This window comes from Anabrus simplex, chromosome 1, assembly GCF_040414725.1.
Source record: "Anabrus simplex isolate iqAnaSimp1 chromosome 1, ASM4041472v1, whole genome shotgun sequence".
NCBI lineage: Eukaryota > Metazoa > Arthropoda > Insecta > Orthoptera > Tettigoniidae > Anabrus > Anabrus simplex.
This window is the reverse complement of record NC_090265.1, coordinates 1,036,332,288-1,036,345,440: the sequence shown is the minus strand read 5'-3', so window position 1 is coordinate 1,036,345,440 and position 13,153 is coordinate 1,036,332,288. Positions and strand designations below refer to the sequence as shown.

At 39.0% G+C, this 13,153-nt stretch overlaps 1 protein-coding gene across 6 annotated transcripts in view; it reads left to right on the top strand.

Annotated features, from left to right (window-relative positions):
- The window catches only part of Wdr37 (WD repeat domain 37), a 167,487-nt gene that overhangs the window by 10,692 nt on the left and 143,642 nt on the right, over positions 1–13,153 (top strand). Inside the window, exon 2 of one of the 6 annotated variants that reach the window (XM_067137015.2) lies at positions 6,613–6,712. The exons of the other annotated variants lie outside the window; for them this stretch is intronic. The gene's annotated coding sequence lies outside the window, so the exon portion shown is untranslated. The remainder of the gene's footprint in view (positions 1–6,612; positions 6,713–13,153) is intronic. 6 annotated transcript variants of the gene reach the window in all.

The window sequence follows — 13,153 nt, the reverse complement described above, 5'->3', positions numbered from 1 at the left end:
TTTGTAACATTGATCCTCTTTATGAAGCAACTGACAAAAATGTCATCCATCCCTATTTTTATAGATTTGAGCCTTACTGTAGAGATACTCTTGCTTGTTGTTTATTGAAATTTACATACAATACCATATCAAAGACATAATAAGACACAAGAAAACTAGAAATGCAGCTGAAATTTATAAGATTTCTGGGTATATACTAAATGCAATAGGTTGGAATGTAGTACCATATTTGAAGTACTTATTTGATTGTCTGCATGAAGGAGCTATACCAAATGACTGGAGAGTTGGTGTAATAGTCCTTTTGTGTAAAAGAAATGGTGATAAATATAAAGCCAATACTTACAGACCAGTTAGCTTGACGTGTCGCATGTAAGCTTTGGGCAAGCTTCTTTCTGATTATTGTACATTAAGCATGTTTGTGAAATTACTACGGTAACTGTTTTGATAGAAGGCAGTTCGGGTTTAGAAAAAGTTATTTCACTGAAGCTCAACTCTTAATATTCCAGCAAGATATAGCAGAGATTTTAGATTTAGGTGGTCAAATGGACTGTGCTGCAATTGACCTATCTAAGGCATGTGATAGGGTAGATCATGAGAGACTACAGTACTGACAAAAATGAGTGCAGTTAGACTAGGCAAAAGAGTGACTAAGTGGGTGACTATATTATAGAAAATTCTCCAAAACTTGGAGAATTAAGGTAGGTGAAGCATTATCTGATCCTGTAATCATTAAGAGAGGAATCCCTCAGGACAGTGAGGATGGTTGCCTAGTTGTACTTCCTCTTAAAACAATAATCACCACCAATCAATCACCTCACGACAGTATTATTGGGCTTTTATGTTTTCATATATTTATACATGATTTGAGTTAAGAACTGCAATCAGAGTAAAGACATTTTGCAGATGTTATGCAGTATAGAGTAATAAATAAGTTACAAGATTGTGAGCGATTGCAAAAAACAAGGATGTTGACAATTTTCTGAGATGGACAGCAGACAATGATATGATGGTAAACGGGCTAAGAAGTGGTGGTTTAATGTCGCACTAACATATCAAAGGTTTTCGGTGACTCAAGGATTGGAAAGGGCTAGGAGTGGGAAGGATTAAGGTACAGTCCCAGCACTTGCCTGGTGTGAAAATGGGAAACTTAGGAAAACCATCTTCAGGGCCACCGACAGTGGGGTTCAAACACAATCTCCCGAATATTGGATACTGGCTGCACTTAAGCGACTGCAGCTATCAAGCTCATAAGAGATTTATAACCTGTATTTACAATCCCATCTATGTGATTACCCCAATGAAGATCTTTACTTATATTAACACCTAGGTACTTAATGACCTCCATGAGGAACTTTTCAACCATCAATGCAGTAATTAAAACTGTAATCAATTTGGAAAAGATAGTCCAAATAAAATTTTGGAAAGGAGGAAAAATCACATTTAGAGATTCCCTCCCTCTTAATGGAAAACAATAATAATTATTATTAAATTTAGCTGTATTAGACATTGGAACATTGAAGGCTCAGTACACCCTGCTCTTGTACACTGCTCGTAATCTAATAACTTTTATTTATTTCGTATGGTGTAAAGAGGGTACATAGAAAAAAAAAAAATATATATATATATATATATACACACACACACACACACACTTAAAACTATATACACTTAAAGTAGATAGAACAACAATCGGACGAAGAATCAATTGATGGTAATATAACTTATAATTTAATGTCCAGAGAATTTAGCCAATTCACTGCCTCTTCACTTGCCGTATGAAGTTCGTGGTATCCTCCCTGGAAGCTCCAAAGTGGGCACATCATTACAACATGGTGACTGTCTGAGCCACGTCACCACAGTCGCAATGAGGGCTGGAAATTTTTCCCCACTTGTGGAGCCAGAAATTTCATCTTCCAAGACCGGTCCGCATTCTATTCAACGAAGCCCAGATTCTTCTTGGCAAGTTGAACACAGCATGTTTCCTACAAAGGTCAGATATCAACCCTAGCTGGTCAGGGTTTGAAGCAGCCCACTCTTCCATTCAGGCATTATTCATGTCGTACTGTGACTCAACCAGCCTCTTTCCTAGTTGCCATCATGAATGTCGAGATTTTAATCTTCCATGCTTCTGAGGGTTGCAGTCCTGATGAATCGGCACAAGTGTATTTGCAGTACATTTTAACCATTCCTTCTTCAGAGCAGTTAGCCTTCGAAGGTGAGGAGGATGGATGTTAGTTAATACTGGCAGCCATTTAAATGGTGTGGATTTGAGTGTAGCAGACACTGTCCTCATGGTATCATACAGCTGGACATCAACTTTCCTGTGTGTGCGCTGTTGATCCATACAGGGCTGCAATATTCTGAAACTGGGTATACTAGGGCAAGAACTGTTGTTAGGAGGACATTAGCATTTGCTCTCCAACTAGTGCCACTGAGTTTGTGAAGGATGTTGTTAGTGTTTTAACCTTTGCTGCTGTTCTGCAGAGGTGTTCTTTATACGTCAAAGAGCGATCCAGCATAATACCCAAGTATTTTGGATTAGCACAGTATTTAAGCTGTTGGCCTCTGGATTGAACTTGTGGGATGTAATGGGCTCTCCTGTTGTCTAGATGAAAGGTGCTTATCTCTGTTTTGTTTACATTGGGTTTCAATCGCCAGGTATTGAAGTATCTATCCATTTTTAGGAGATCTTGTGTGAGAATGGCTTCAGCGGTCTCAAAGTCTATGGACTGTTCTGTTAGGGCCATGTCATCAGCATATATAAACTTTCGGCACGCAGTAGATGGAAGATCTGCCGTCTAGAGATTGAACAGAAGTGGAGCAAGAACAGAACCCTGTGGCAATCTGTCATTTAATCTTAGAATCTGCTTCTGTTTCCATTGAGATGTACTTGAATTAGGCGATTGCATAGCATGTTGTTGAGCAATGAAGCTAGGGTCTTGCAGTGGATAATTTTCAGGAACTTCAGGATCGTCCCTTTTCGCCAGACTGTATCATAGGCTGATGATAAATCCACAAACATAGCAACCGTTTTCATTTTTTCTTGAAAGCCCTGCTCAGTATGGCTGGTTAGTGCCAGAACCTGATCGCAACAGCTCCTGTTAGGTCTGAATCCTGCTTGTTCAACTGGAATGTGGTGAAGTACTGTAGCTGAGATTCTGTTATAGATCAATCTCTCTAGTAGTTTGTAGCAGATACTCAGTAGAGCAATAGGTCGATAATCTTCCGCATTACAGCCACTTTTCCCAGGCTTCACAACAGCAACTACTTTAGTTCTTTTACAAAGAGATGGGAGCCTTCTTTTCATTAGGATGTCATGAAAGAATTTAGCAAGCCATTCCAAAGTTCTAGGACCACTGTGCTTCAAACGTTTGGGATGGATACCATCCAAGCCTACTGCTTTCCCCGATTTTGTTTCCTTCAAAGCAGCTGAGATCTCTGCAACAGAAAAATCCTTGGAGAACTGCGATTTTGTTTTAGCTCTGGACAGTTCTATCTTCAGCTCGTTTAGGATTGCCTTGTTTCATCCCTTTTTGGGTCTGCTGATGCTCTCATTAAGCCAACAATTCTGTTTGCTATATGTTCCGGCTTTATTTTAGAGTTCTTGCTGTGGTAATTAGGGGCACTACTGCCCAGCTTCCTGAGGAGGGACCGTGCTTTTCTGCTGGAGTGTTGGAAGTGTATGCCATTTTTCCTTCCTGGCAGAGTCTAAGCAAATCAGTAATTCATCAGCGACTTCCGTTTGATTGCTACGTTGGTATTCTTCGTACAGCTCATTGTATCTCTCGCTCCACCCTGGGGTGTATTCCTTTCTAAATCCTCAGGGAATGTGCTTCTTTGCTATATAACACATCAGCCCAGTAAAACGGTTATAGTTTTCAAGAGCTGGTGGAATCCATTGGATGTTGTGTTCCATCTCACTGGTGAAGAAATCCCATTTAGCCTTTGTAAAATTCCATCTGGGCACTGAATTTGATCTTACAGTTGGAACTTCAATGCCAACTTTCAGAAAAACTGGTCTGTGCTGACTTCGGGGGAAATTGTCTAGCACTTTTCTTCTGCAGGGGAGAGGTCTCCCCTGTTGGTCCTTGGAAACAAAACAGAGGTCTGGGTTATAGTCATGTTTCCATCTAGCAGAGTGAAAGGTACCTCTCTCTTTGGCATCGTACATCAAGAAAATGTCTTCAGTCTCTGCCCATTCTAGTATACTGTTGCCATCAGAATTGGTATCTTTATATCCCCAGGTGGTATGGTGACTGTTAAAATCTCCTAGGATGGCAGTAGGATTTTTCACATTCTGAATGGCTTCATTAACCGAGGGCTGGGAAGGAGGTTTATAGATGTTGATAACTTCTGTGCCAGCAGTTCTAATTTTGATGGTGAATATATTATTATCAGCACTTGTACATAAAGCTCTTTTCTACCTGCTCGATGTTGTTCTTAGCATAAGTTGCTGTTCCGTAGCACTCATGGAAAGTTGCTGCGACAAGACTGTATCCTAGCAACTTGCATCTGGACAGGAGTTGGCTTTGGTCTTCACAGTGAGTTTCTTGTAAAAGTACAATATCCACTTGGTTGTCATTCAGCACTCCTGTAAGTATATTGCTCACTGTCTTCCTTATGCCTTCAACATTTAGTTGTAGTATTGTCAGTGAATGTCCTAGGTCCTTTGTTGTTGTTTGGTTCTGAGAAGAACCGTTTGTAGTCATGATGACGGTTGTGATGTATCCTCTATTTGCTGGGATATCCTCAAGAAAATTTCTTTTGGTCCAGCAGCCGATATTGTTGCTTACTTAGCACCACCCGGGAGACACGTGTAGGGCACTTTGAGGTTATACCTACGGACGTAAAGCAACTATGACCCCCATCTAATAACTAAACAAATGTAAAAACACACAGTTGACATGAAAACTAATGTACAAACACACAATTAATATTAAATGAACTAAATGTAAAATCTGAAAAATAAATTAGGCTCTAAATTCTTAGCATCTGGAGTATGCTCATCATCCAGACTCTTTCTTATATTGATATGTATAGAATTGTTAGTTCCATCACTGCAAATCATTACAATTTCAATTGTAAAATGGGAACTGATAAATGTTGATTCTATAGTCAGATCATCAATCACCAAATCTACTTGAGTGGTGTTAGCCGTATGCAAGCCACTGGATGCCACTGTAAATAACCACCAGCTGATGTAGAACTGCTAGATGGTGTTTCCACATCGACCAACGTAAATAAAATGAAATGTTCCCGTAGTGCTTGTTAAAAACATGCTGAAATGCTGTTGGACATTGTCAGGACGGCACATGAAGATATGGTTAAAACTGACACATTCTGAATTTGTGGCTGGTATAAATTCGCAATTCATTGTGGTGTACATGAAGTTAACCGGATAAATGATAGATAAAATTAGATAAAATTAATGAATAGAACGGGGGGGGGGGGGGGGGGAAGAGAGAGCATGTTAGTCAAATGGCATAGGTTATATGAGACTTACCTCTCGTTGCGGTACGTGGTGCGTGGTGTATTTTTGTGTGCCTCATACTAACGGTTGTGAGATTCAAAGCAAAAGGAAGGCGTGGGGCAAGGAGCGAGGGGAGAGGTCGGGGAAAGGAGAAGGGGGGGAATTAAGGTGGGGCCGAAGGATGTGGGAAAAGAGATGGCTGCTGAGGAAAGGTGCTGTGAATATTATGGAAAACTGAATTACGACTTGTTGGTTTGACGTTTCTAAAAATGGGAATTAGAAGGTCAAATAGGATATTTGGCTTTTCTGAAATGTCATTAAGATTATGATTCGGGTTAAAATATTGATCTAAGTGCGGCCAGTATCCAGTATTCGGGAGATAGTAGGTTCGAACCCCACTGTTGGCAGCCCTGAAAATGGTTTTCGTGGTTTCCCATTTTCACACCAGGCAAATGCTGGGGTTGTACCTTAATTAAGGCCACGGCCGCTTCCTTTCCACTCCCAGCCCTTCCCTGTCCCATCGTCGCCATAAGACCTATCTGTGTTGGAGCGACGTAAAGCAACTAGCAAAAAAAAAAAAAAAAAAAAAAAGATCTGTATGTATGAAGCAGCTTTCAGTAATGTTAAGGAGGAGTCCTTTGTTGATGATTTTGAGAATTTCCATATCTTGTTTTATATGTTTTGAATTTGTGATTATAGTCATGCATATGATGTCCTACAGCTGAAAATTTATTGTACTTCAGGGCATTGACGTGTTCAGAGTACCTTATATTAAAATTCCTCCCATTCTGTCCAATGTAAGAAGAATTACAACTGTTGCAAATAATCCTGTATACTCCTGATTTTGAAATACTATTAAACTTGTTTATGGATGTGGCATTGTGTAAGACTTGTGCATTCCTATTGTTGGTTTTGAAAACGTACTTTTACGTCATGCTTTTTAAAGATGTTGGTGACTTTGTAAATTTGTTCTTTGAACGTAAAGATAGAAAGAGAGGAGTTGTTTTGTTATCATTTTTCAAAGTGGTAGAGGGGTGATATTAATATTTATTGATTATTTTTTTAAATTAAGAAACTGTTGTATCCATTAGATTTAGCTGTATTATGAGTGGTGTTCAACTAATTTTTTAGGTCTCTTTTAGACAGTGGAATTTGAAGACTTGGTACACCCTGCTGTTGTACGCTGCTCGTTTGTGAATTTGGGGATGTGAAGAATCTTGACGGATTGTAGTGACTGTTTGGGTAGGGTTTTTTGAAAATCTTATATATTAAGTAGCTTGGGTGCCTGATAATGGTTAAGTCTAAAAATTAATTTTCCATTCTATTTCGGATTCGAGTGTGAATTTTGTATGCAGGTCAATGTTATTTAGATTAATGAGGGTGGTAGCAGTTTCTGTGATGCTCTCATCCATAATTACTATGGTGTCATCTATATATTTTGCCCAGAAAAGGATGTTGTCAAAGTTATTATTATCAATTTTGGTGTGATCCAAAAAATCCAAGTAAATCTCGGCTAAGATACCCAAGGCCGATCCTTGTTGATAAATAACATTATCGAAAGTGAAATAATTGTTGCTTATTACTAATTTAAGCATAGACATGAAATCCTGTATTTCTAATATACTTAGGCCGCTGTATTTGCTTAAATTGTTTCGAATGATGGGGTATACCTTGGAGATTTGTATGCTAGGATACATGTTTACGATATCGAATGAGTGGAGAGAATGATTAGATTGAATGTTAAACTTTTTTAATTTATCGATCAATTCTTTAGTACACAAGTATGAAGGATGAGTTGTCCACCTAACCAATACTTTTTTTTACATAGTGTCAATATTATTTACATAAAAGGACAGTACCGGTTTCGACCTGTAAATAGGTCATCTTCAGCTGTTGAAGAACCTGCTGAATAGCGACTGTGCAGAATAAATACTACTAGAATTACAATTAAACATGAATGCCACTATTCTAAAAAATACATAAGGTTAAGATATATACATATGGTACAGTTTTGGGGGTTAGAGGGCTTTTCCCTGGCCCCATGGTTTCTACATATTTCAAAAATTATATTTGTTTAGGTTGAAATTGGATACAATTCTAAGAGTTTATCAAGAATCACTGATATTCTGGTGTCAAGTTCAAATATCTATGTTAAATACCATGTTTATTTCATGTTTATTTTAATGACATTCTTGTTTAATTTTAATTTTCGTAGTATTTATTCTGCACAGTCGCTATTAAGCAAGTTCTTCAACAGCTGATGATGACCTATTTACAGGTCGAAACCGGTACTGTCCTTTTATGTAAATAATATTGACACTATGTAAAATAAAGTATTGATTAGGTGGAGAACTCATCCTTCATACTTGTGTGCTTGAACTATCAATACGGACAGAAGCTAATAGATTATAATATAACAATTCTTTAGTGTTTTTGATGGATTTGTTTGACAAAAAATTATAGTTCCTTCTTAAAAATCTTTGAATGAATTGTGATGCTTTATATAAAGGACTTGGTCTATAGTTAATGATCGGGCGAATGGGGATGCCAGTTTTGTGTATCTTGAGGAGGGCTTTGGTGGTGGGTAAACCTGGGTTTATTGGGTTCAAAAATGAAGATATCGGCCAAAGGAAGACAAAGGGCCACGTAGGGTGTGAAAATGAAAGACTCCCTAGCCCTCGGAAACCTAATAGCGTTGGGGTCGGAAAAGAACAAGAGTTGACCAAGAGAGGTCAGATAGGATAGATGAAAATGAGGAGCCTGGCACAGGTAAGTGGAAGCAATGCCAGGAATCAGCTAAGGGCCCCATGGTCGCCAACCCACGCTCCTCCAAAGTTCAGAGCCCCTGGGGCCGCTTTTAGTCACCTCTTACGACAACCGGGCGAGTTGGCCGTGCGCGTAGAGGTGCGCGGCTGTGAGCTTGCATCCGGGAGATAGTAGGTTCGAATCCCACTATCGGCAGCCCTGAAGATGGTTTTCCGTGGTTTCCCATTTTCACACCAGGCAAATGCTGGGGCTCTTCCTTAATTAAGGCCACGGCTGCTTCCTTCCAACTCCTAGGCCTTACCTATCCCATCGTCGCCATAAGACCTATCTGTGTCAGTGCGACGTAAAGCCCTTAGCAAAAAAACAAAAAAAAAACCACCTCTTACGACAGGCAGGAGTTACCATGGGTGTTATTCTACCACCCCCATGCACAGGGGTGTACTTTTACCGAGTGAATTGACCGCCTGGTTAGGGGCTTTTAGTTGTCAACTTACACTCGGGAGATTGCGAGTTTGAATCTCATCGTGAACTGGCCTGAAGATGGTTTTCTGTGGTTTCCCATTTTCACACCAGGCAAATTCTGGGGCTGTACCTTAATTAAGACCATGGCTACTACCTTTCCAGTCCTAGACGTTTCCCATCCTTGCATCACCAAAAACATTTGATGCGTTAATGCAACGTTAAACCACCAGCAGAGAAAAAAAAGGAAAAAAAATCGTCTACTTTTTTTACATACTTTTAGCATCGGGTTCATCTGGCACATGCCAAGCTTAATAAAAATCTGTATTCCAGTCTTTTTCGTTGAGAATAACTGTTATCCAAGAACAAAATGTTACTTCTTGATTAATGGTGAATTTGTATGGACTGGCAGATCATTTCCAGAATTCTAAAACATGTTTTTTTTACAATAAATTAGAGAACATTACTGTTTTTAATAGTAAATAAATAACTTTTTGGAGCAATTTTTTCTGCTGTTCTCAGTAACTGACTTACATTCACTCGCTCTCTCTTATGCACATACATACAGTACTAACATTTAGAATGTATAAAAACTGTTCAAATTTTATTCACTCTACAACTATATTGACAACTCAAAACATCAAGTGTTCCTGTCTTGAGAGTTACGTGCTGAGATTGAATAAGAATCTATTGAAAGTGCTCCAACAAGGTAATAGCATCAAAAACATTGAAAAGGATAGTATGCAGGGTGAGGTTTGTGCCAGAAACAAAATCCTACAAAAACTGAGTGGCATGTGGGGAGCCCAGCTGGCTATTGTGTGTACATTTACTCTAGACATGAGCAGTACAGTGGCTGAATATACACTGGGAGGTTTTAGCTCATACAAAACATGTTGATGTGGCTGTCGACAAAATGGCATGCATCATCTTTGAGTGCCTTAAACGAACACCTACTCGCAGACTATTTCCGCTGGTTGGAATTGCTTCACGTAAGATAATACAAGTGATCACCTAGGGTAAAAGGAAAAAGCAGGAAGAAGACTCTCACCACCTGATGTTTGGCCACCACCCACTACATCATCATCTTAGATTGAGGAGGAGTTTCCTTCCAGGTTCATAAGCCCTCCAAGATCACCCAAGAAAACAGCTGCATCCTCCACTGTTGGCAGCCCTGAAGATGGTTTTCCGTGGTTACCCATTTTCACACCAGGCAAATGCTGGGGCTGTACCTTAATTAAGGCCACGGTCAATTCCTTCCCACTCCTAGCCCCTTCTCATCCCATCATCGCTATAAGACCTATCTGTGTCGGTGCGACGTTAAGCAACTTGTGACAACAGCTGCATCACTAAATGGAAAGCTGAAACTACAGACGTGCAGTTCAATAGAGAATAGGTTCTCTCTGGGTAAGACCTCTCTTACTCAGTATGGAGGTCACTGAACTGACTGAGAGCAGGAGAGTAGAGGTCCCGAGATGTTAGATGTTAAACCAATCTTCAGAAGTGGAAATGCTACTTGTGGGATCCAATGCAAATATGGCGATATCCAGATTCCTACACATATCCTCATCAGGAGCAGATTAGTTGAACCCTGCACTATTCAAGATCTTGTTGAAGCCTACGACAAAGACATTGCAGATATTTGTTTTGTATCGCTTATATAAGACAACTTCAGACTGTTATAAATTGGCTGAATTTTTGGCATTGTGCATTAAACTGATCTCATAAATATTGAATTAATTATTTCTGAAGAGGAAAGGTGGACTGGTGTCAGACAAATTATAAAAATGGTATTAATAATTCTTTTTCTTTTCAAAGAGCTTTCTAAACTAATTATTTCTGGAAGTTACGAGTTTTAAGATGTTTTATTTAGAGATGATTTGCTAGAATGCACGTGTGAATAAAATAAAAATACAACTAGTGGACCTGTGCTGCTGCTCTGCAGCCTTCGTTACAAATAGGTTAGATATCTCGTCTTGATATACCTGTCGCGGTCATATTGGTTTGCCTGCCCTTTTCAGTAGATTTATGAACATTTAATACCGGTAATGTAGTTTATAACACTTCTTTCCATACAATGTTCTCTGCACTTCGACCGTGCCGCCGTATCTGGATCTTAACATTTTTAAAAACTATCTTGCCCGAGATAGTGCAACGTACATTTGACCGTGACTGAATACTGATTCAGGTAAGTAGACTACCCACTTTTTCAAGAGTTTGTTCCTGTGCTTTATTAATGGTCATACAGAGGGCTAGTCAACTTGATACCTTCCTATCTGTACGTACGTCGACTGTTTTCTCTTTGCAGCCTGTAAGTTATTAGGAATGTTCTGCCATATGTATTCAGAAGCTGGGGAAGTCAGATAATCAAAGAGTATCTAGCAAGAATAGTACTCTTCCATCATTGGAGAAAGTGTATACTCTCTGGCTTCACAGGTAGTAATCAAACATGGCTGCATGCAATTACATTACTAAGGATCAGGGGTAGAAGAAAATAAAAATAATTCAGTAGCCAGCTCCTTTTTATCAGGAGCCAGCACATTTTTTTTTGCAAATATACATTATGAAAACCACAGGTTAGACTAAGATAAAGCTACGTATTGGTTTTGAAATTAAGTAATAGCCTATAGTCTCAGTTCATATAAGAATGGAAATTTATATTTTAAGAGATACTAACCCAAATAATCACCAGTCACCTTCAAGGTCAGCATCTTTTAAAATTACACTACATGTGCCTGTTTGATTTCCCACCAAAACGCCAACGATCAATACATTTTGTTGCATCAAAGTCCTTTAAAGATGGTCCATTCAAAGATATCATGAGATCACTTAAGTTCTTGTCGACAAGCTTGGTTTGCAGTTTGTGTTTAATAATATTCATCGTTCTGAACCCTCGCTCACATGATGAGTCGATACAGGAATTGTTGCCACTATATACTAAGGAGCTTCCCAAAAATCGGAAATCGTCCTTTCACAGACAGTGATTTTTCAAGTAGATCATTCATTGGAAGACCTTTCCCGACTACGTTGAACGCGTACCACCCGCTCAGTACGTCTTCTACGTTGTTCACCTCAATTTGAAGGTTTTTTGAAAAATGAGTGGCAAGAAGCTGTATTTCACTATTGCCATAATTTTCCAGTTGTTTTCCTGATGGCCAGAAATATGTGTCAGTAACACCAATGGCACTTTGAATGTCCTTATTTTGAAGAAATGTGTCTTTCAGTAAGGTAATCCCACTTGCCAAAGTTCCTTGTCGCCCGTGAAATTCTTATTCGACACTACTGAAAACTCCTGAAAGTGCTATAGCAGAAAAAACTTTTCTACCATTGGGCCCTTGGTGTTGTGAAGTTGCTGCAATGAATTAATTGCATTATTTGCATCCACTCTTATCTGACTTAAAATCGGAACATGCCTCAGAAATACAAGTGAAAGTCTTTTGAATATACTCAAAAGTCATACAAGAAGGGAATTGATGACAAATTTGAAGTCGTTGATCTTCTTTAGAAGACCTTTAGCCGTGATTCCGTCTTCACCTTTCCTTTCAGAAATATTATATAAATGCACCACTAGGCATTCCCAGTCTTTGACAACTGCTTGCGAAGCATTTAATTTGCTTGCTACCCATCTAACTTGGTGTAAGTACTCCAATTTGGATATTACACATTCCAGCAACTCCGAAATTTTCTTCAGTTCTCGAAGTCGTTTTGGCGAATGTAGATAAAACATATATGGTTTCCTGAGTATAGAATCAATTTCATCAATGATTTTTAAGTCTCACATTTTTCAGTGAGTGAAGAACAAAGAGTTGGAGTTGATGTGCAACACAGTGAACGTTTTACCAAGTTCTCAATTTTTTCAGATATTTTTGTAACCATACCATTACGGACACCAATCACACATGGTGTTCCATCAGTCCCTATACCTAATAGTTTTGTACCGCAAAGAGTTCTCCAACCCCTAAATGAGGCAGTTCCGTTTTTAGAGTCTCCATATAGCTATCACTTATTGCATCCTCCAATAACACGATTGAAAGTCACCTTATTTAAAAAAATGAATGTAAAGTATCAGCTCCTCATCATCAGATTTCTGTTGATCCATCGAGTAAGATACTGACATGAACTTTCCTTAATGCCACATATAAAATCTTCACGAAGATCTGAGGCAATGTATGAAATAAATTCTCTGCATTGTGTATCGTTCACATACTTCTCTGAATCAGTAACATTCAACTTGCTTAACAATGCAAACAAACCTTCAAAATAGTTTTTTTTTTTTTTTTTTTCAGTATGATAAGATGCCATGAACAATGCATTCATATGCTGTAACATATTAGCATTCATGTTCTTTACGCACTTCGCTAAAAGTGCACGTTCGGGATTTTTCATGAAACTTTCAGCCTCCTGCCGGCCACGCGGTGTAGCGGTAGCGTGCCTGCCTTTTACCCGGAGGCCCCGGGTTCG